This window comes from Crassostrea angulata, unplaced genomic scaffold, assembly GCF_025612915.1.
Source record: "Crassostrea angulata isolate pt1a10 unplaced genomic scaffold, ASM2561291v2 HiC_scaffold_167, whole genome shotgun sequence".
Classification (NCBI taxonomy): Eukaryota; Metazoa; Mollusca; class Bivalvia; order Ostreida; family Ostreidae; genus Magallana; species Magallana angulata.
The window spans coordinates 323,189-342,508 of NW_026441720.1; the positions used below are offsets into that span (position 1 = coordinate 323,189).

The 19,320-nt window shown below is 33.2% G+C and overlaps 2 pseudogenes; both read left to right on the forward strand.

Moving 5' to 3' along the window:
• The first annotated feature begins 1,701 nt into the window (after positions 1-1,701).
• Positions 1,702-8,022, forward strand: LOC128169648 (uncharacterized; annotated as a pseudogene).
• A 7,852-nt stretch (positions 8,023-15,874) lies between these two features.
• Positions 15,875-18,237, forward strand: LOC128169644 (uncharacterized; annotated as a pseudogene).
• The last annotated feature ends 1,083 nt before the right edge of the window (positions 18,238-19,320 follow it).

Here is a 19,320-nt window from a genome sequence, read left to right on the forward strand (position 1 = left end):
TGAGTGATTCAAAAACCTATGCAAGCGCACGATGAATGAATGTCCGAGAAACAAAATTGTATTCTGCATGTCCCCAAAAAATTTTAGATACTCACAAAAAAGAACAACACCTGCCAAAACTTCCGATGCAAGCTAATTTGGAGCCAAAATTGAAATATTTAGGATCAGGCTAATAGCCTGAAAATGCTCTTACCGGTATGAGTATAAAAACCCCAAAAGACCCTTTAAATCCTCATACTGTACAAATATGACTAATTAAATGTAACATAGTAGAAAACTATATAATACCTAAACTATAAGTATTTAGATCACATAAATTCCTTTATATACATGTACATAAATACACTTAAAATATTAATAATGTTTTAGTTTTAGGACGAATTAATCAATGCACTTAAAAAACTTTTCTTCAAAGCGCGTTGATAATGTTGATATTTACGTATTTTCATAAAAATTAAGCAGAATTCACTTGATATTCTTTTAAAGACCTTAATATATGATAAATTATTAGTATAATCAAGTTTAGCTCGATTGAATATTCATGAAAGAAATTCTTTTCTTTTAAGTGTAATTGTTAACGTTTTAAAATAATGTTATGTACAGATTTATGTTTTTCAAAATCATATAAGTTGCGAAGATTTATGGTGTGCGTTTATGTTTCATGTTGTTACATGTAAATTGTTAAAGCTGAATACATAAATGTTATTTTTATATCTTAAATTAAGTAATGCATATTCTGGGGATGACATATTTTCTTAACGGTACACAGTTTTAGTCATTGCCTCGTATGCAATTAGTGTACTGTTAATGGATACGGTACTAAATTTGATATGTTTTATAAAATCTAGGTTTTTATTATTGCTTTGAATAACTAATCAAATAGCTGATCCAGAGGAAAGAAATGATATTTGTTTGACTGAATATTGTCGTTGCTTTCATGAAACGTATTTGTTTCTTTGATTTTTATTTCTAAGTTTTTTTTAATGATGTTGCACGATGTGCTGAACTTCTCTAATACTATATATTTGAATTCGGTGTTTATTTTATCCCTATGCTTGCATTGAAAATCTGTGACCTTAAATTTTCTATAACACACGTGAAATCTGATTATGGCATATGAACACACGTAAATGTCATCATGCGTTTTAATAGATTTATTATTGTAAGATTAAATGAAACCTGCAAACTAACAATCAATTTGATATGTACTTTTGAAAAATCATCGTTTAATCATTCCTATTTGATTAAAAAAAAGCTCTGCCAGCAAAGATCCTAGCACTAAGTTTTTTGCCACGGAAGCGCATGAAATAATATGATTTATGACCGTTCCATCTATTATTCGTATCCCTGACAAAAAGCGTAATATATAATTGCATTTATCACCATATTGTGATACATGCTTTTAATTCCTGTGCAAGCGCGACAACTCCGCATCATTGTTTATTTCAAACGTCCTTGAGACTATGATTTTGGCATATAAACATTGTTTCATACGACTAACCCTCTAATTGAGACGAGAATTACAAGACAGACGGGCAGTTTGAAAATATCATTAAAATCTAAAATCGATCGCCATCAAGTCAAATGCCTCCTTAAAGCACAAGAAAGGCAACCAAAACGTACGAAAAAACACGGCAAAACGAATTAGAACGCCGAGCCGAAGGATTATCGAGGCTACATCGGCTGCGAGCGAGACCAGTGATGCACCATGCGCTCCTGCATCAAACAGCGAGGGGAGATGCTCAACGTCAGGCTGAATCATCTCCCTTCAGCAACAAAGGTTATTCCACTGCCGTCATCGGACCGCCAAAGCGCCAGCAGACAGTCTCGCTCTCAGGGACAGTTACCAACGGACCAAAGTCTGCAGCACAGTGTGCGCACCGCAGCCACAGGTACAACCATTAATTTTAGTCCTGATGTATTGTCTGTTCAAAATTCTGCATTTAATCAGTCGAGTGCAGGCTCGTGAAGAATCAGTGTATTGGGGGTCTCATTACTGGGGAACAGGTGCAGGTTAGTCGACCCGCCGTTAAGATGAGCATTGGCGACCACATAGAAAGTCACGTTTCCATAGCCATCCGCGAAAAGATATGGGCAGGGGCCGACATTGACTTACAATTATTGTTAAAACAGGTCCGTGACTTACGGACGGACCCTCACAATACAGGGGAACTCGTGATAAAAAATGGTCAACTTGTCATCGAAAAACAACACCTCAAGTATATCAACAACATTAACACCTGGACAACTGCATTCACAATTTTTATGTCCATTTATCTTGAAAAGCTACAAGGTAAAGTCCAAGATATGCTAAAATACATGCATAACATCCGATTGGCAGCTAGTAGGCAGGGTCATCTGGGGTGGTCTTAATATGATGAGCAATTTAATTGAAAATGGAACGCCATCCGACATCATCATGGGGGGTTGTAGATGTCGAGTTGTCATGGTCATGCTAATCCCACCTGGGTAATTACAATAGTCACATACACACTCATCTGACAGAGACACGTTGGGAAGTAATAAAAGGCCTAGTTACCCCTTTCGCAATGCCACGGGGATCGGAACCCAAGCCCAGTATCCGGGGTCCAACTCTTACGGGGCTAGGGCAGGATTCAAACCACGTCAAAATACCAGGAAGCTACCTCGGTCCATGGGCAACTGCTTTGCCTTAAATAGGAGGTCCTGCTCATTCAGCTCCTGCAGGTTTAGACACAGATGTGAACATTGCGGAGGACCCCACCCTCAAGCAAATTGCCCGAGGCAAAACTAAGTTAGTCAGGTACATCACCCTGTATAGTCTGGGTTCAACACCCATTGTTTATAATCAGCTATGTATTGAGTTAGATTCATACCCCTCTCAGAATGACAAACTCCAATTGATAATGGCTTCAAATTTGGTTTTCCATCACAATGTGCTGGACCAAGAATTTATTATGAAGCAATAAACTTTAAATCAGCAAGGGATGCTCCTCAAATAGTGCAGCAAAAGTTAGATAGGGAGGTTAGTTTGGGTAGGATGGCTGGTCCTTTTGATGAAATTCCTATCACCACGTTTAGAGTTTCACCTGTTGGCCTTGCACCTAAGAAAGACGGGGATTTTCGTCCAGTTCATCACCTATCTTACCCAGATTTTAACTCGGTTAATTATTTTATTGACCCAGATATTTGCAAGGTTAAATATTGTAACATAGACGAAGCTGTGCTGATGATCCAGTTACTGGGGCAGAGTAGTTTGTTGGCCAAAACTGACCTCAAGAGTGCCTTTCGTTTATTACCTATCAATCCGGGCGACTTTGATCTTTTAGGTATTAAGTTAGGTGACAAATATTATTTTGATAAATGCCTCCCGTTTGGCTCAAAGCTCTCATGTGCGTTATTTAACAAGTTAAGTACATTTTTACATTGGATAACATCCAAGTAATCAAAACATTATACATTACTTTGACGATTTTTTTTATTTGCAGGGAGGTCAAATGACTTTATATGTAAACATACTTTACACATTTTCCACCTCATTTGTGCTGGACTTGGTGTTCCGATTGCTGATGACAAGACAGTTGAGCCTACTACATGTTTAACTTTTTAAGATATTGAACTGGACAGTGTAGCTATGCAAATGAGCTTACTTACCTCCAAGCAAACTAGACGAACTGAGGACCAAAATTCAAACCACCTTACTCACACCAACACTTACCTTACGAGATTTGCAGTCTATAATAGGGCTTTTAAATTTTGTATGCCAGGTTGTTGCACCCGGTAGGGCCTTCATACATCGACTAATTGATGCTACATTTGGTGTAAAACAGGCTAAATCTAAGATAACAGTAACTTCCCGGATGAAGTTAGACCTAGAAATGTGGCAAGACTTTCTGAATCAGTACAATGGTATAACTCTCTTTCCTAGTTGACTCTGAGTTTCAAATGATACGATTCAGCTTTTTACAGATAGCACTGGTGGTAGGTTGGTGGAGGGGGGGGGGGGCTTTGTATTTTTTTTCACAACAAATTGGCTTTTGGAAGGTTGCCGCATCAATGGGTAAAATTAGGTAGGCTGCAGGACATGACTTAATTAGAGCTCTTTCCAGTTGTAGTTGCATTACATGTTTGAGGTACTATTTTGGCCAACAGGAAGATATTATTTCATATTGATAACCAGACAGTTATGTATATAGTAAACACACAAACATCTAAATCTATTCAGGTCATTGGTCTGGAAATTGGTAGTGTATACCCTCAATTTTAACAATACATTTAAGGCTAAGTACATATACACTAAATACAATGCAATTGCAGACTCTATTTCTCGTTGTCAATAGCCACGTTTTCGGGCTTTGGCTGCATATGCAGACCCAACACCGACACAACTACCCCCAGAGATTTGACAGTTTTAACAGAGGAGACCAATAGACTTTTAAGGGCTTCTATGGCAGAGAGTACATGGCAAACATATAAAACATCTTCTGATAGTTTCAATCGTTTAAAGTTCTTGTATGGGTTACCTCTTTCATGGCCAGCATTTCTCGAACATATCATTTACGCAGGGGTGTTAAGGAAGCATATGGAATCTGAGTTACATGTAATTCCGTGAAATCACAAATCTTAGTTATTATGTACATATTCAAATATCTAAGCAACGAAACGGAGATAAAAAACAAATAAAAAATACTGAAGACAATTTTTTTCCAGAAATTAGTTTGTATTACGTAGATTTACACATTGATGACGTCATGACTAAAAGTTGAATGTCGTGTGAATTTGATCGGAAAACATTGTAAACATATTCAAAATATAACTAATCTAAGAACTCTAATAAAGTATTGTGGTGTGATTTATTGAGAATTGAACATAAGAATACTTGGGGAGATGTTAGTTTTATCAATCATTCGCTAAAAGGTATGTAAATTTGCTTTTATTTCTCGGCCAGGCTTTCCTCTGTCGTTGTTTACGATATAAAAATCCGACTAGAACAACACTACCCCGTATATATTGAACTTGAAATTTTATACGTATCTTTAGTTTGATCAATTCTTAAATTGAAAATAGCTGCTAGAATCCCATGTTGTGTGTTGTTTTGATGCAATTTGCCGTTTTCCGTGCAAAGTATAAAAAAGTTGGGAAGGTTTTTCGAGAACCGGATAAATAACTTTTTAATAAGGAAGAACATAGGATTCTAGCAGGGGTTTTGATAAAACTAAGATGTTTTGCTTTCACTTGTTATGTTTATTTTATTTTTGAAACCGCGGGGTAGTGTTGTTCTATCTCATTTTATGTTAAGGAATATATGTAAGCTATTTATAGTTGTCACGTGATAATGCACCAATGTGGCAGTTATGTACAACCCGATTTTATTGCACTGACATCTATTTTAAAGGATGATACTAAGTGTTTGATCTTATTCAAAATAATTATTAAATTTCACGATTTTTAATATAACAGTCAAAATAAGACGCTAAATTGCCCGTATGCTTCCTTAACACCCCCGCGTAATTCAATTATAGTTACTATGTCTGCAGAAGGGAGAGCCTTTGGATCTATTAGAACTTATATATCCGGCTTGTCATATATGTACAAAATCCATGGTCTCAGAGACATAACCAATTCACTAAATTGTTAGAAGGGGTAGCCCAACAAAACCCAACACACGACACCCGAGCCCCGATAACATTTAATATCCTGATTACACCGCTCCATGCTTAAGAAAAAGTCTGTATAAAAAGTTATGAAATTTGTTTTTAAGGCAGCATTCTGTTTGGCGTTTCTTGGATTCTTGAGAGTAGGGGAATAAACCAGAAAATCACTAATGGGTGTAAACATGTGAAAGTCACAATTAGACAATCAAAGACCGATCAATTAGCCCATTCCTCTACCCTATTTTGGTCAGAAACTAGAGGATAGGCATGCCCTGTTATCGCAGTGGTAAATTATCTAAGGTTCGAGCTCAGGGTTTAGGTCAAGGTCTATTCTTAGTTCATTTTGAAAAGTTATCAGTTTTCAGCCATACTTGCCAAATCATTGCAATTCTGTGGGGGTAAGATTGGACAATTTAAGTCTCATTCATTTCGTATTGGGGCTGCAACAGAGGCAGCAATGAGGGGCATCCCTGATCAAGTTATCAAACAATGGGAGCGCTGGAAGTCAGAGTCTTATGCTTCATATGTTAGGTTTTAATACTGTAACATATAAGTTTGCTTGTAGCTTATTGTTACTGATCACTTTTTTATTGTTCCTACATTAACAAATACTAAGATTTACAGGATGTAAGAAAGTTATTTGGGTCATGGAATCGTCCATCGTGTACTGGGCTGCACAAAGTGCCTGTATTCGGCAGGGAGGAAACCATCTCATCCTACAAGACAAGAACATCAACATTTTGTGGTTTGGAGTAAGATGGAGGACTTTGACCCTCTTTTTGACAATAAGTTGAAGTCTAATCCTCCACCAGATTACCTGATGGTACACTTGTGTTCAAATGATCTTGGCATTTTGTGCGTGGTTGAACTAATTCATCCTATTAAATGCTCCTTATTACGTTGTAAAGTGTTGGTCCCAGGTATGACTATTATTTGGTCAGATATGTTGCCACAATTGTACTGGCACAATGCTAAATCAGCTATTTTACGATTGATGCCACACGTAAAGCTGTAAATTGTGCTGTAAATCAATTTCTTAGACGAAAGGGGGGTCTGGTCATTCGGCACACAACAATCACTTTTACACAGAAGCAGATGATCCGTTATGACAGAACACATCTTAATGATTTGGGCAATGCAGCATACCTCAATAGCCTTCAGGGGGCCTTGAAACCATGGGGTGTTCTTTATCAAACAGCACTGTATTCCCAGATGATAAATACTTGTTTGCTCAATTTTGTTCGTGTTTTCAGTGCACTTTAACATTAATTATGCATATGGTAATGCTTGGTGGGTGAAATAATTTACAGTTTAAGCATACACATTCATCGCGATTTATTGGCGGATGAACTCGTAGAGACAAGTTCATTTGGCGGAATTCGGGGATTACCACAAAGGAGGATTTCACTAATATCTGTCTCAAAACTTTGTGGGATATCAACCTTAGTGCTGGGAATGATTCAGGGGGCACTACATTGATACATGAAGGACCGGCTTGACCCTTAGTGCCAAGGGAAACCTGGGGGGGGGGGGCTACCTCTGTGGGGTGTGTAATCCACAGGTGGGTTATATACCAGGGGAGGTAGGTAAGAGTTAGGGACCGAGTCAGAACTTGATTTCCTCTTTAGATTGTGGCAGTCACTCTGGTGGGCACCTAAAGGACTGTTCCCACCACAGTTGCCTGTAGGGGCACTATTGCGCCAAAGAGCAGGGAGGTCACCCCTGTAGGTGGGTAGTGTTCATTGGGTTCCGCCGGTATGGGCTTGCTTTGTATAAATAGATTGTGACAAAACTCGCCACTAAATGTTATTACAGTTTTATTATCGGAAATAAATCCTCATGTTTATTTGCTTGTTGTTCATTATAATATTCGGTGCATCTGGGATTAACAGCTTTAAAACGACGATAAAAAAATTAGTAACGCGCAGTATTCAATTTGTCTGCACGGCCTGGTATGTTAAAAAATTGACGATAACCAAAAAATAAGCATTGGATGCTTAAATAATGCTTATCCACATGATTAGAGAGATCAGGATACAATATATCACTGTGTCTCGATTTCTTTTCATCAACAATCTTTGTTCGATTGACTTTAGGCTTAATGTGTTTATCTATTTATTTATTTATTTATTATTTATTTATGTATTTGATATGATTGTGTTCGTTTATATATCTGAATAAATATTTCTCTTTCTCAGGGCTTATCACATTAACTTGTTTACCCCCAGTTTCCACCCGTGGTCTGTCCAAAAATGACATCCCTGAGCTGATGGAATCCGTCAGAAGCTCTATGATAGAAACATTCAACTATACTTCTGTGGAAAGAAGCACTTTTAATCATGATCAATAGGAATCAGATTCTGTGTACAAATGGCGATTAAAATGTCAACTTAAGGATCAATTTCACATGTATCAAAAGCTATCTTTTGACTCAGGTCTGTAGAGAGAGTAAAAATTCTTACGAGATTCCGTTATAACTGCTTTTTATTATTATCATAAACTTTACAATATCAGAGAAAAGAAAACTAGTGGTTTCTGTAAAACTGTAAACATTGTAATCGATTTTTTTTAAGTTATAGATTAAAAATATCAATTCATTATATTTTCATTAATGCATGTAAGTCACGGTTTCAAATCACAGGAAACAGAAAAAATTTGAAAGTCCCGTGTCATTGTCGATATATAATTTTTTGATTGATTATGTATCTAATTGTAAATTATATTTTGGTCATATAATATAAAAAGTACATGATAAAAGTCCAAAGTTTAAGTGAGAGAAATAGTGTGAATTATCTACTTCGTTGAATAAGTGTAGCAATTTTTAATCTGTTATTCAGGAAGGTGAATTCAAGGAGTTTTGCAACAACTTGATGATTATGAAAAGATACTTTAATAAACCTATTGTGACAGCTCTCCATCATTGCATAGATTCACTGTTCACAAAAATTATTTCAACAACAAGAGAACTGTTTTAAGTAGACTGATTCAAACTTTACTACAATATTTGAAACACTAATAGTAATAGTTTAATAATTCTTGCATTCCCTCTGATCAATTTATCGACTATTCACTAAGCATAATAAGCACTAAAATCGACTTTTCATGTTGACATTATGATGAAATGTTCAACTGCAATTAAATATAAGACAACTGAATCGAGTTATGAATTTTAAATCACTCTTCAAAGCTGTTTTGTACTGAACAAGAAATGAAATCTATCAAACGAAGATATTTTTCCCAACACGATCATATCTTTGAATAAAAGTATACAAATAAACATTAGAATTGATTTTGTATAAGTGTTTGAAATTGAATTTCACAACGATATTCTGTTCAAAGTTTAAATGTAAAAGTTGCAATTTGATAATGAAATAAGTGCGAACATCCAAACTAATTATGAAATTAAGGAAATAATATTCAAGAGATTTCAGTATACTGTCACATGTTTAGACAAAATTGAAATCAATTTCATTCATACTTCAACTCTGTTTCTCACTATACCTAATAATAAATAAAAGATATTGTGCTTATACATGTATATGATTCCAAAATAATACTTTTCAAGCTTATAATGAGCACTCGGCCCACCTGATATGTTACATTCAAAAATGATAAAAAGCTACCGTACTGATAAAACATATTTCGGTCATAATATAATCAAAGAGTATTGCAACACAATGCACAAATGAAGAATTAAAACTTGATTATACGTCTATGGTAGTCAACTCAAGGAAAATGCAACAATTACAAAACAATTTTTAAAATTGCTAATTCTTCTAAGATCAAGTATATCATAATATAGACGCATGCTATTTGGGACTCCACACATTTTAAGACACTGACATACATGTAGGTCTTTAATCTTACGGTTGTAACAATATGGTAATAAACTTAAAATTTTAATTTATTATTTTATATATAAACAGGTTTTCAACCACCCCCCCAATGACCTCGTACACAGCGTGTAGCAAATGAGCTTTTCTGATCACTTTTTGTCCAGCGTCCGTCCGTCCATCTGTCTGTTTCTCTGTTTGTTTATCCGTCCGTCTGTAAATTTTTTAAATTTTTAAATTCTCCAAAACCACCCGGTCGATTTTAACAAAACTTGGCACAAAGCATCCTTAATTAAGTGAAGGGAATTCAATATTTTTAAAATGAAATATATCCAATTGGCCAGAAAACCTGTAATTTGCATGATAGCATCCTCAAGTAGTGTATACTAAATTTTGTTCAAGCTCTGGTTTCTTGGGGTCGAGTTTTTATACAGGAATATATAGAGAAATATCTGTATAATCATCTCAAAAACCAATCAACAAGAAAATCTATTACTTGTGTGAAAACATTCCCAAATAGTGTAGATTCAAGGATATTTTATTCAAAATTATTGGGGGTTGAATTTTTACATATGAGTGTAAAGAGAAATACGAAATTCGAAAAACACATTAAGCAAAAAAGATATTACTTGATTCAAGTTGATTAGAAGCATTCTAAGGTGGTGTAATATTTCTAGAAAAACATCTTTGAAAATCAAATAAAATATGAGACCATAATGGGTTTGGTCATCGAATTTTTTTAGCATGAAATAAATTTGATTATTTTCAAAAATATTAGTATATAGTATTACTTATATGCAAGCATTATGATATTTATTGATTTTCAGTTGTTTAGACAGCTATGGTCCTAGATAAAGTTGGGGCCACACAAGGGGTTCAAAAGCTGATGTAGGTTTACATTTATATAAACAGGTGATTAAGATCTTTTTGTAGAATATTTAAAAAATCTTTTTTGGTGGTAGGGGACATTTCCATGTTGTGAGGCATTGTTTATCGAAAAAACCCAATGAAACCACGTGTAATTATATAAATAGTTCCTTTCCCAATGTTGTCACCTATCAGCATAGCACAGTGGTTTAGAGGGTTTACTACGAATCTCTGAGTAATAATTTTTACCTCTCCAAATATTTGAAAAGCTATTTTTTGGTTATAAATTGTTAAATTTGAAATTCTAAATCGATGAAATAATTCTAATTGAGAAAAAAATGTTTTAATTGTACATGTTTTATTAAAAAAGGTTTTTTAAAATTCATTTTTGAATTGTTTATATTACTAAAGATAACAACACAATTTCATAACATTTTTAAGAGTGTTGTTATTAAGAGTTTTTAATCATTTAAACAATTTACTCCAATTAGTTTGCACTTCAATAAGAAATGTGTCAACAACACACTATGCCCCCAGGATAATCTAAGTATCAAAACAATCTATTGTTATAAGAAGTGCTAAACACCCCAATCCCCTTCCCTTCGCTATGTCACAATAAAATAGGAGACAGACATGCACCTTTAAAAGCAAAATGAATGCACTGCCCATCCATGATGAAAATCAATATCACTTCCAATATTATAACCCATTTGAAAATAATCTTACTTATTTTCTCTTTTTTTTCTCTGTCTGTCTGTCTGTCTGTCTCTGTCTCTGTCTCTCTCTCTCTCTCATTACACTGTACATTAGTTTGGACTGATAGAAAATACAAGATTTATGTATTTAATCTATTATTGCACTTAATATATCCTACGATAAAGATCGTCAAACAGTATTATCCAGTCCAAGCTTTGACTGCTCCTACAAAACATTTATTAAGTATAGCCTGGAAGATGGATGCATTTAAAAGATAAACCCTTTGAAACTTCGATCATAAAGTGCAACAGCAATCTTTTGTCTTAAAGTGTCCTCCGTAAAAAGAAATACGATTAAGATATATTAAGAAATATAACTGGGAAAAATCATCTGTTTATAAATTAATAAAATTAAAGGACAGGTGACACAAAATCATTTTCTTCTAAAAACATTTTCGTTGATAAATACAAATCAGTTTATAACAATTTTTCCATTTGACTAGCATCAGATAAGAACACACAGCTCAATTAAGTGTGTTGAAAATCCCAGCTGCAGCAGATCTCCGAATTTTGCCGATATTTAATGAGATAAGAAACCCCTGTGCGTTATTCGTCAAAGATGACATAGTCAGCTATCGGCTACATAGTAAACAGAACAATGGACGAGAATTTATTTACACGTACAGGACAGTGTATCTGTGTTGCAAATGATTATTTTGAAATAAAGCACTATCTGATTAAAGTGAATTTATTAAAAGCATATTTTATTGAAAAGTTCAGTGTATGAACCCTCTCCTGAAAACAAAGTAGTAAAATTTTAGAATGTACAAGATTAAATGTTGTATATTGGTTAATGGAGTTTTTGAGAAATTTTGTGTACATAAGATAGTGGTAATAGGAATTGAAAAAAAGTAATTAAATTAGAATGAATCTGAAGATTCTGTGATTGATACTAATTTATTGCAGATTATCATCCTGTCAGCCAGACAGGCAACCACTTGTTCAGATTGTCAGTATTCAGTAAAGTTTGAAATATGTTGTTTGAATATGCATATTAATCCAATCTTGCAGATCCAAAACATTGATTTGAATAAGTTGATATTTCTTTAAATAACTCAACCGGGGACACGATGAGTTAGATTTTTATTATATCACATATAAATCCTTTTTTGTGTACTATTTGTAACAATTGGTGTTGCTGTAAAAATAATAGTTCATTGTCCATCTGAATCTAATGTCAGTATATAAGAAGTAATCAGTGTGCATAACAGCTCGTTTTGGGGTTGTTTTTTTTTTAAGGTTTGATCAATAGAGAATAAATTATACACAACTCAGAAGTACTACCAAAACACGATCTTCATAAACTATTAAAAGAAAGATCAAATTACATTTGGATAAAATTCAAGGAGTCTGAGATTAATACGTTTTTAAAACCTGAATACTATGTTAAAAAACTACTGTTTCATTCTTTACTGATTATGAAAATTGGTATATATATTGTTCTTTTAATTCAGTTTCAATAAACAAACATGATCAAATACCATACTAAAAATGAAATTTAAAGATGTTTCGGTTATTAGTATTGAGATTAAGGTAGACCCTTGATTTTGTGGAACTAAAGAAATTTACAAACATATTTGCTTACCGGTACCAGGATTTCTGGTAATACTTCTTAGATCAACAAATCCTTTATTAAGTCCAATTAACTTAATTAGGGTTTATTTAGGGTTTAAGATCCAGTGAAATTCCTGGTTACGAGAAGTCTCTATACATTATCACTTACTATGTGTTGACAAAACAAAATCCTTTCTTCAGAAACAATGATTCAATGGTTTTGATGATTTTTATCTTTTACAAATCCAACATCTGACATATTTTTTCCAGCATGAAGTATATAGATCAATGAAAAGTTAACAGTACAGGTCACAATTTTTACTCCTATTCATAATTGCTGAGGAAACAGAAACGGGGTTTCTAAGCTTAGAATAACTCTGTTTATGTACAGGGTTCTCAAGTTTTTAATAGCAATGAGCAAAAGTTAATGACTGCAGATTTTTAGATAAGAGTAATTTGGATATCCCTATGGTTGAAAGATACAGCGAATGGGCAGTGTGTCGGCTATTACGTTGCACCGAAGGTTTCCGATCTCAGAGGCTTCAGATATGCATATTGAGGTCACGCGTCTTATCAGCTCAGTAATTCAGCAATAGCTCTGAAAGATGGGAGTAGTAAGGAAAATTTTGCAGAAATTGTATCCCACTCACAATTCAACTTGTTGGTCAATGTATTTGTGATTGTGTCACCTGTTCTTTAAGTGTCCAACATTATAAAGATTTGTGTAATCTGGGGATATATCTATCTTTAGCTTTTAAAAACCGCAACATTATTTCATAAATTGTTTTTTGTTATGCATGTTATCCTGTGTCTCTATTTCATATCTGATATTGTATCATGCCAAATGTCTATAAATATCATTTTACTTATGTAATATGTTGTTCATATTGCCACAATATGATTATATATTGAGCAAATAAAGAATGACTCTTGTTTATTCATTGAATTTGAACCTGATACTGAGCATGAAGCTGTAGATATGTTAAAGAGTGTTGTATATTTGAAACATTTGCAAAAACTCTTTATTAGCTTTACTTTAAAAAAAAAGTAATGGTAATGGTAATGCATTACTTTACTCATGTAATGGTAATGTAATGCATTACTTCAAGAAAATCAAGTAATGGTAATGGTAATTTAATGCCCAAATTCATGAAGTAATGGTAATGTAATGCATTACTTTACAATGTAATTCACCCCAAGCCTGATATCGACAGATGTCCCATACCACATTAATACAGGATCTGTTTTACTTATTCCTTGTCCCAATATAATGGAAATTACTTCTTAAAGATAATTTTATTATGTCCAGTGTTGCTCATGTGTGCAATGTGGCCCATGGGCCTCTTTTTTACATTTTCAAAATGACATACTTAGCAGTGTATTTTTATATGTCCACTCTGATGAATTGAATAATTTGAATTTTTTAGAATTAAATAATAAGACATGTTCAACATGTCGTAAACGATATGTACTCTCATATATATGTATATATTTACATTCCACATATTTTGTGCATGTAAAGTGTGTGAAAAGACACTGCAGTTATAAGACCGTAACAAACACAGGGTACTCAAAGGTTAGGATAACTAGTTTTATTATGACGTCACAAACGTTGAACGCTGTAAAATGCAACGTCACAAGCGATAATCAAAGTTCACGCTTGTGGCTGTTACAGTGGTTCTTCCATTAATTTGAACTTACTCTTAGGATAAAACAGGAGTTTTGACGTATAAATCACATTTGTAGACAAGGCAAGAAGTTAAAAAAATGTTAATATAAGCATTGAATCATTAGTTTTTGAAAGATATAGTCTCATAAATGCAGCGGTGTGTGCATACAAATTTTCATAACGCGTTAGAGCGCGTTACTCTATTTGTATGCACACACCGCTGCAGTTATGAGACTATATCTTTCAAAAAATAATAATTCAATGCTTAAATATATGTAAGGCATATCAATTAAAACAATACTGATTGAAATCAGTTAACCGTGGCGAAATCTTAAAACAAGAAAATTGGTGTTTTACAGCACGTGCTTCATGTTAATGACAACATTTGCGATTGGCATTAGTATTTAGTAACAGTCTGAAATGAAAAACACTGAAAATGTGCAGAATTACCTTTGAGTAAAAAACTAGAGCCGTTGGAATATTGGTGTTTGAATTGTGCTTACACCAGGCTGTACTTACTTTAAATCTACTATTCTTTTCGTCCTTGATATTGTTTAAAATATTTGTCAATCTGTATAATAAGTTGTTCTAACATTATCTTAATGCAATATATGGGTATATTGTTATTGTCACAACCAACAATAATCCCAATCCGAAAACTCTGGGGAAACTCAACCGGACAGGAAGTGTTTGTATATCCAACGAAGCCTCAAATATCGGGTCGCAACCAAAGATTGCTACATCGTTCTAAACATCTTGAGAGTAAGACGGAAATAATTCACCCAAACGGCAAGAAAAACGTTTGTGTTATAAAAAAAATATTATCAATACATCATATTGGTTCCACTTTCTCCTAAAATGTGCTCTATATAACAATCTCAGATGTGAACTTTATAAAAGTGTTAATTTTTCGAATAATTCATATTTATCTCAAGACAATTTATTTCAAACTCTCATTTGCAATTTTCCAAGACAAACTGCTAATTTTATACATTCTGCATTTAAATTAAGACAAAGTAAATTCTCGCGCATGTATTAAAATTATTACGTTGTGTTTTCAGTAACTTATAGGTCCAATGGGCCGGGTGTTTGATATATGTAATTTTATACTACTTAGTTGTAAAAGATGTAACACATGTCACTATAATAAATAAATGATGATAATGATGATTGTTGAACACTCGAAGTTTGGTTCAGTGTATTAAACAACTCAATATATTCTTTTTTTTTGTGCGTGCGATAAACGTTATTCTTTTAAAAACTATACTAGTACTTTATATGTGTAATTGGTCGTACTCGTTTTCCTTTACAAATTTTCTTCCAATTCAAGTTGTACAGCATGTAGGAAAAGCAATTTTTTTCTTTAAAATCAAATAAAGAAAAAAAAAATCTGGAAAATGTATTTCTCCATATTTAATGTTACGATGGAAATTTAACGAAAACTGAACGTCATTATTGTGCTTATCTCTGAAATATTTCAATTAAACTTTGTCCAGATTGAAAAGTGGATACAAAGTATACACTTTGACACATAGCTTGACCTTAGTATATCAATTGTCGATGCTTTAATGAAATTTCAATTCAGCCATGAACACCTTTGTTAGACTGTCTATTTTCATCAGTTTAGGTATGTATTTGAAAACACAATGGTATCATAACTTACCGAAAATATTTTAGACATGTAATAAAGTTTAAACAATTTAACAGCATGTATATGGATATAATTGCTTTTTATGTCTTCTTCAGTGTCGTTGGTAAAGAATGTATCAACAGAATGCAACAATACCACTGGTAATTTAAAAGTTATATTATGTAAAAAGGATTCGTAAAACATTTCTTGGATATCAGAATATTTTTATGTAACCATGTAATTTGTTATTCGTTTTGAAACAACTGTGTAAGGAACCATTAAAAGCATAAAACGCATACAGTGAAATGTTTTTAAGTAGGTACAATTTAAAAAAAAATAAGAATACATTGAACTTCTTAACATATCAAAATATATGGTTGTTTTTAAAGGTATGATAGAACAAAAGACGGTCGGTAATATTCTATCATTGTCGTGTCCGCCACAGAATAACCATATAAGATGGGAACATCACAGCAGCAATGTTCTCTTGAGGACCTTTCATACTCCAAATTTCACAATATTTAACATTTCCTATTTAGATATTGGAACTTATCAGTGTTTAAATACACAAGATTCTTGCATTAGGAAAAAAGTAATTCTAAACGTTCAAGGTAATTTATGGATTTTATTTGTTTAATTCTGAGTTTATAAAGATAGTTTTCAACGGTTAAAAAATTTAGAAATGATTTGTTGATAAAAATGACATTTTCATTTTCAAGACATATAAAAAAAAATTGTTACAGGACCTCCCGCTTTTTTAAGAGCAGAGAAGTACATCGGCATTGGCGAAACAAAGATGATTTTAATTGCATCTGAATTAATAAGTTTTCCGCGGCCAGACGAGAACGTTACAATCAAAGCATGTTGAGCAGAAAACCAAAAGGAAATAAATGCTACAGAATACCAGTCAGTATTGGTGAAAGCAAGTCGATATAATTCAGATTTTGAAATCACTGGATATCGTATCAATATTACGATCGATCCTTCAACTTTAACTGGTGAAACTCTTACCTGTATAGAAGTATATATATCAAACAACATTGGAGAAACGATGTTTAGGTGGTACTTAACCACTGAATACAGTGATTTTGACAACAGAGGATCATTTTGTGAGTATATAAGAGTTGATTTAGTTTTGGCTATTTTGTAGAAATATATATAGATATACATATTTTTTTTACAGTTAAATTTCTTCGGGAGAATACCTTTTTAGTGTCACTAAGTGGACTAGGAATGTTACTACTGATAATTCTAATTGTACTCATTACTTTGTGCAGGCGTCTTAAACGGGGTAAACCTAATAACGATATATCCGTTTTTATGTCAAACAGTTCAACAATTATTCGTTTGGCAAACTATTTTTTTTATATTACATTATTGTGTAGTTCTTTTTTGTTATAATTTCAGTGGAAACAATTAAGTAAGTTTTTAGATATTTTTTCTTGAACGTTTAATTTCATTAAGGTACATTTAATAAAAAGGATTTTATTTCAATATAGTATGACACACTGTAATATACAGTTTCTTTTAAACCTGGGATATCAATGCCAGATCTTTTGTACTGATTATTGCAGAGTGTCCGAGTCGTATGATCCTATGAGAACTCAATCAGTCCGCACAACAAATCATAATAACAGTAACACTTTGTGGAGCGACACAGTGCCAGGTCAAACAAGATTTGACCCTGATCAAACCTTGCAGTTAAGAGGTAAATGTATTAGACAAGTTATTTAAACATTTCATAAAAGTACATAAAATGTACTCTTAATTGTTTTTGTCTTGAAAATATTTTAAGTACAATAGATTTAAAACAAGGTTCAAAACATGAATCAAACGATTAATTTGGGAAAGATTTTTTTGTTAATGCGTTTTGTTTTATTTTTTGGTTTGCAAAGTTGAATTATATGAACAGAATGCTGGAAAATCGTTTGCTAGAACACAGAACCCAGGGTATGTTATAATTTAATGAATATGAGGGTGTTGTTCTATAACGTTATTATTTGCCTACAAAATTTAATTCTAATTTTCAGAGTGTATAGTTTTCAACAAAGCGAAAAACTTAGTGACGAAGAATATGATGATTTTCTATAAATGGGATATGTTCTATGTGTTCGTTTGCTTTTACTGTGCTCCTGTTAAATACATTTTTATTGTTGTAAATATACAGGCGATTATTGAAATATAAATAAAGCAACAAATAAACGACTTTTCTAGCTTTCATTTCTACATCCCGAGGCAACGTTTCTTAATTGAATATTTAAATCATGTAATAGAAAGATACTCGTTTTTTTTTTGTTTTGTAACATTTCAAAATACATTTTATAAATATAAAAATGATAAGAATGTGCTTTTAAAAGAACAACAAACTTGATCATAAATAAATAAATTTGCACAAACAATGCATTTATGTGTGTAAAATTTGATAAAATGTGTTAGTGCTTTTTGGTCCGCCAGATATGTATTTTATTCGATGTAGAAAAGAGACTCTTAATTTTATAAGTCCGAAACCCAGAGAACGAAGGACTGTTATTGTAAATGGTTGACATTATTGTCGCATGGTTTCACTTTACTGACAATTGATTTCAACCTAAGTGCCCTTGGTTTAGCGATCTAACACAGATGCGTGCCCGATTCCTTTTAAATAGGAAGCCTAAATTGAATATTCATATGACCGATCTATGATTGCTAGGAACTGCACATTTATCTACTAATAATTACATCTACCAAGTATTATTCCCTCTATTTCTTACAAAAACTTATAGCTCATTCATAGCTCAATAGAAACAGCCAGACTGAAATCTACACGCCCCGTTTATCGATTGGTCGAAATCTACAGCGGCTGAAACTGAGAAGATATTGACATATCTGAAATTGACACGCCCTGTTTATCGATTGGTCCAAACCTTCATCGACCTACAAAATATCACGGACTGCACGAAGTAATCATGATGATGTCAGACTCAAAGTCTCAAAGGAGACGATTTGGCTGTTTCTTCTAGCTAACGTACTTAATGTACATTAACAGTAATGTTGTGATTTTTACTTATTTTTCATAATCAATTTATTAATTAGTTAAAAGAGAGATGTTAATATAAACAATAAAATGCTTTCTTTGATGATTCATGCAGGTTATGTATTTTTTCTGCAATGTCGCTACCTTCATATCCCGAATGAATCCCCAAAGAAAGCATTTTATTGTATAATTATTTACAGCTCCTATCAGTCCTACTCTGACAAATCTGATTATTAAAAAAAGAAACGACGAGGCAACACAATGTTTGTAAAACGGCTTTGATGCGCAGAACCATCCTCGTTAAGCCATATAACAACTAATACTTGGTTTTAAATTGATATTCAATTTTAAACTCACATGAGCTTA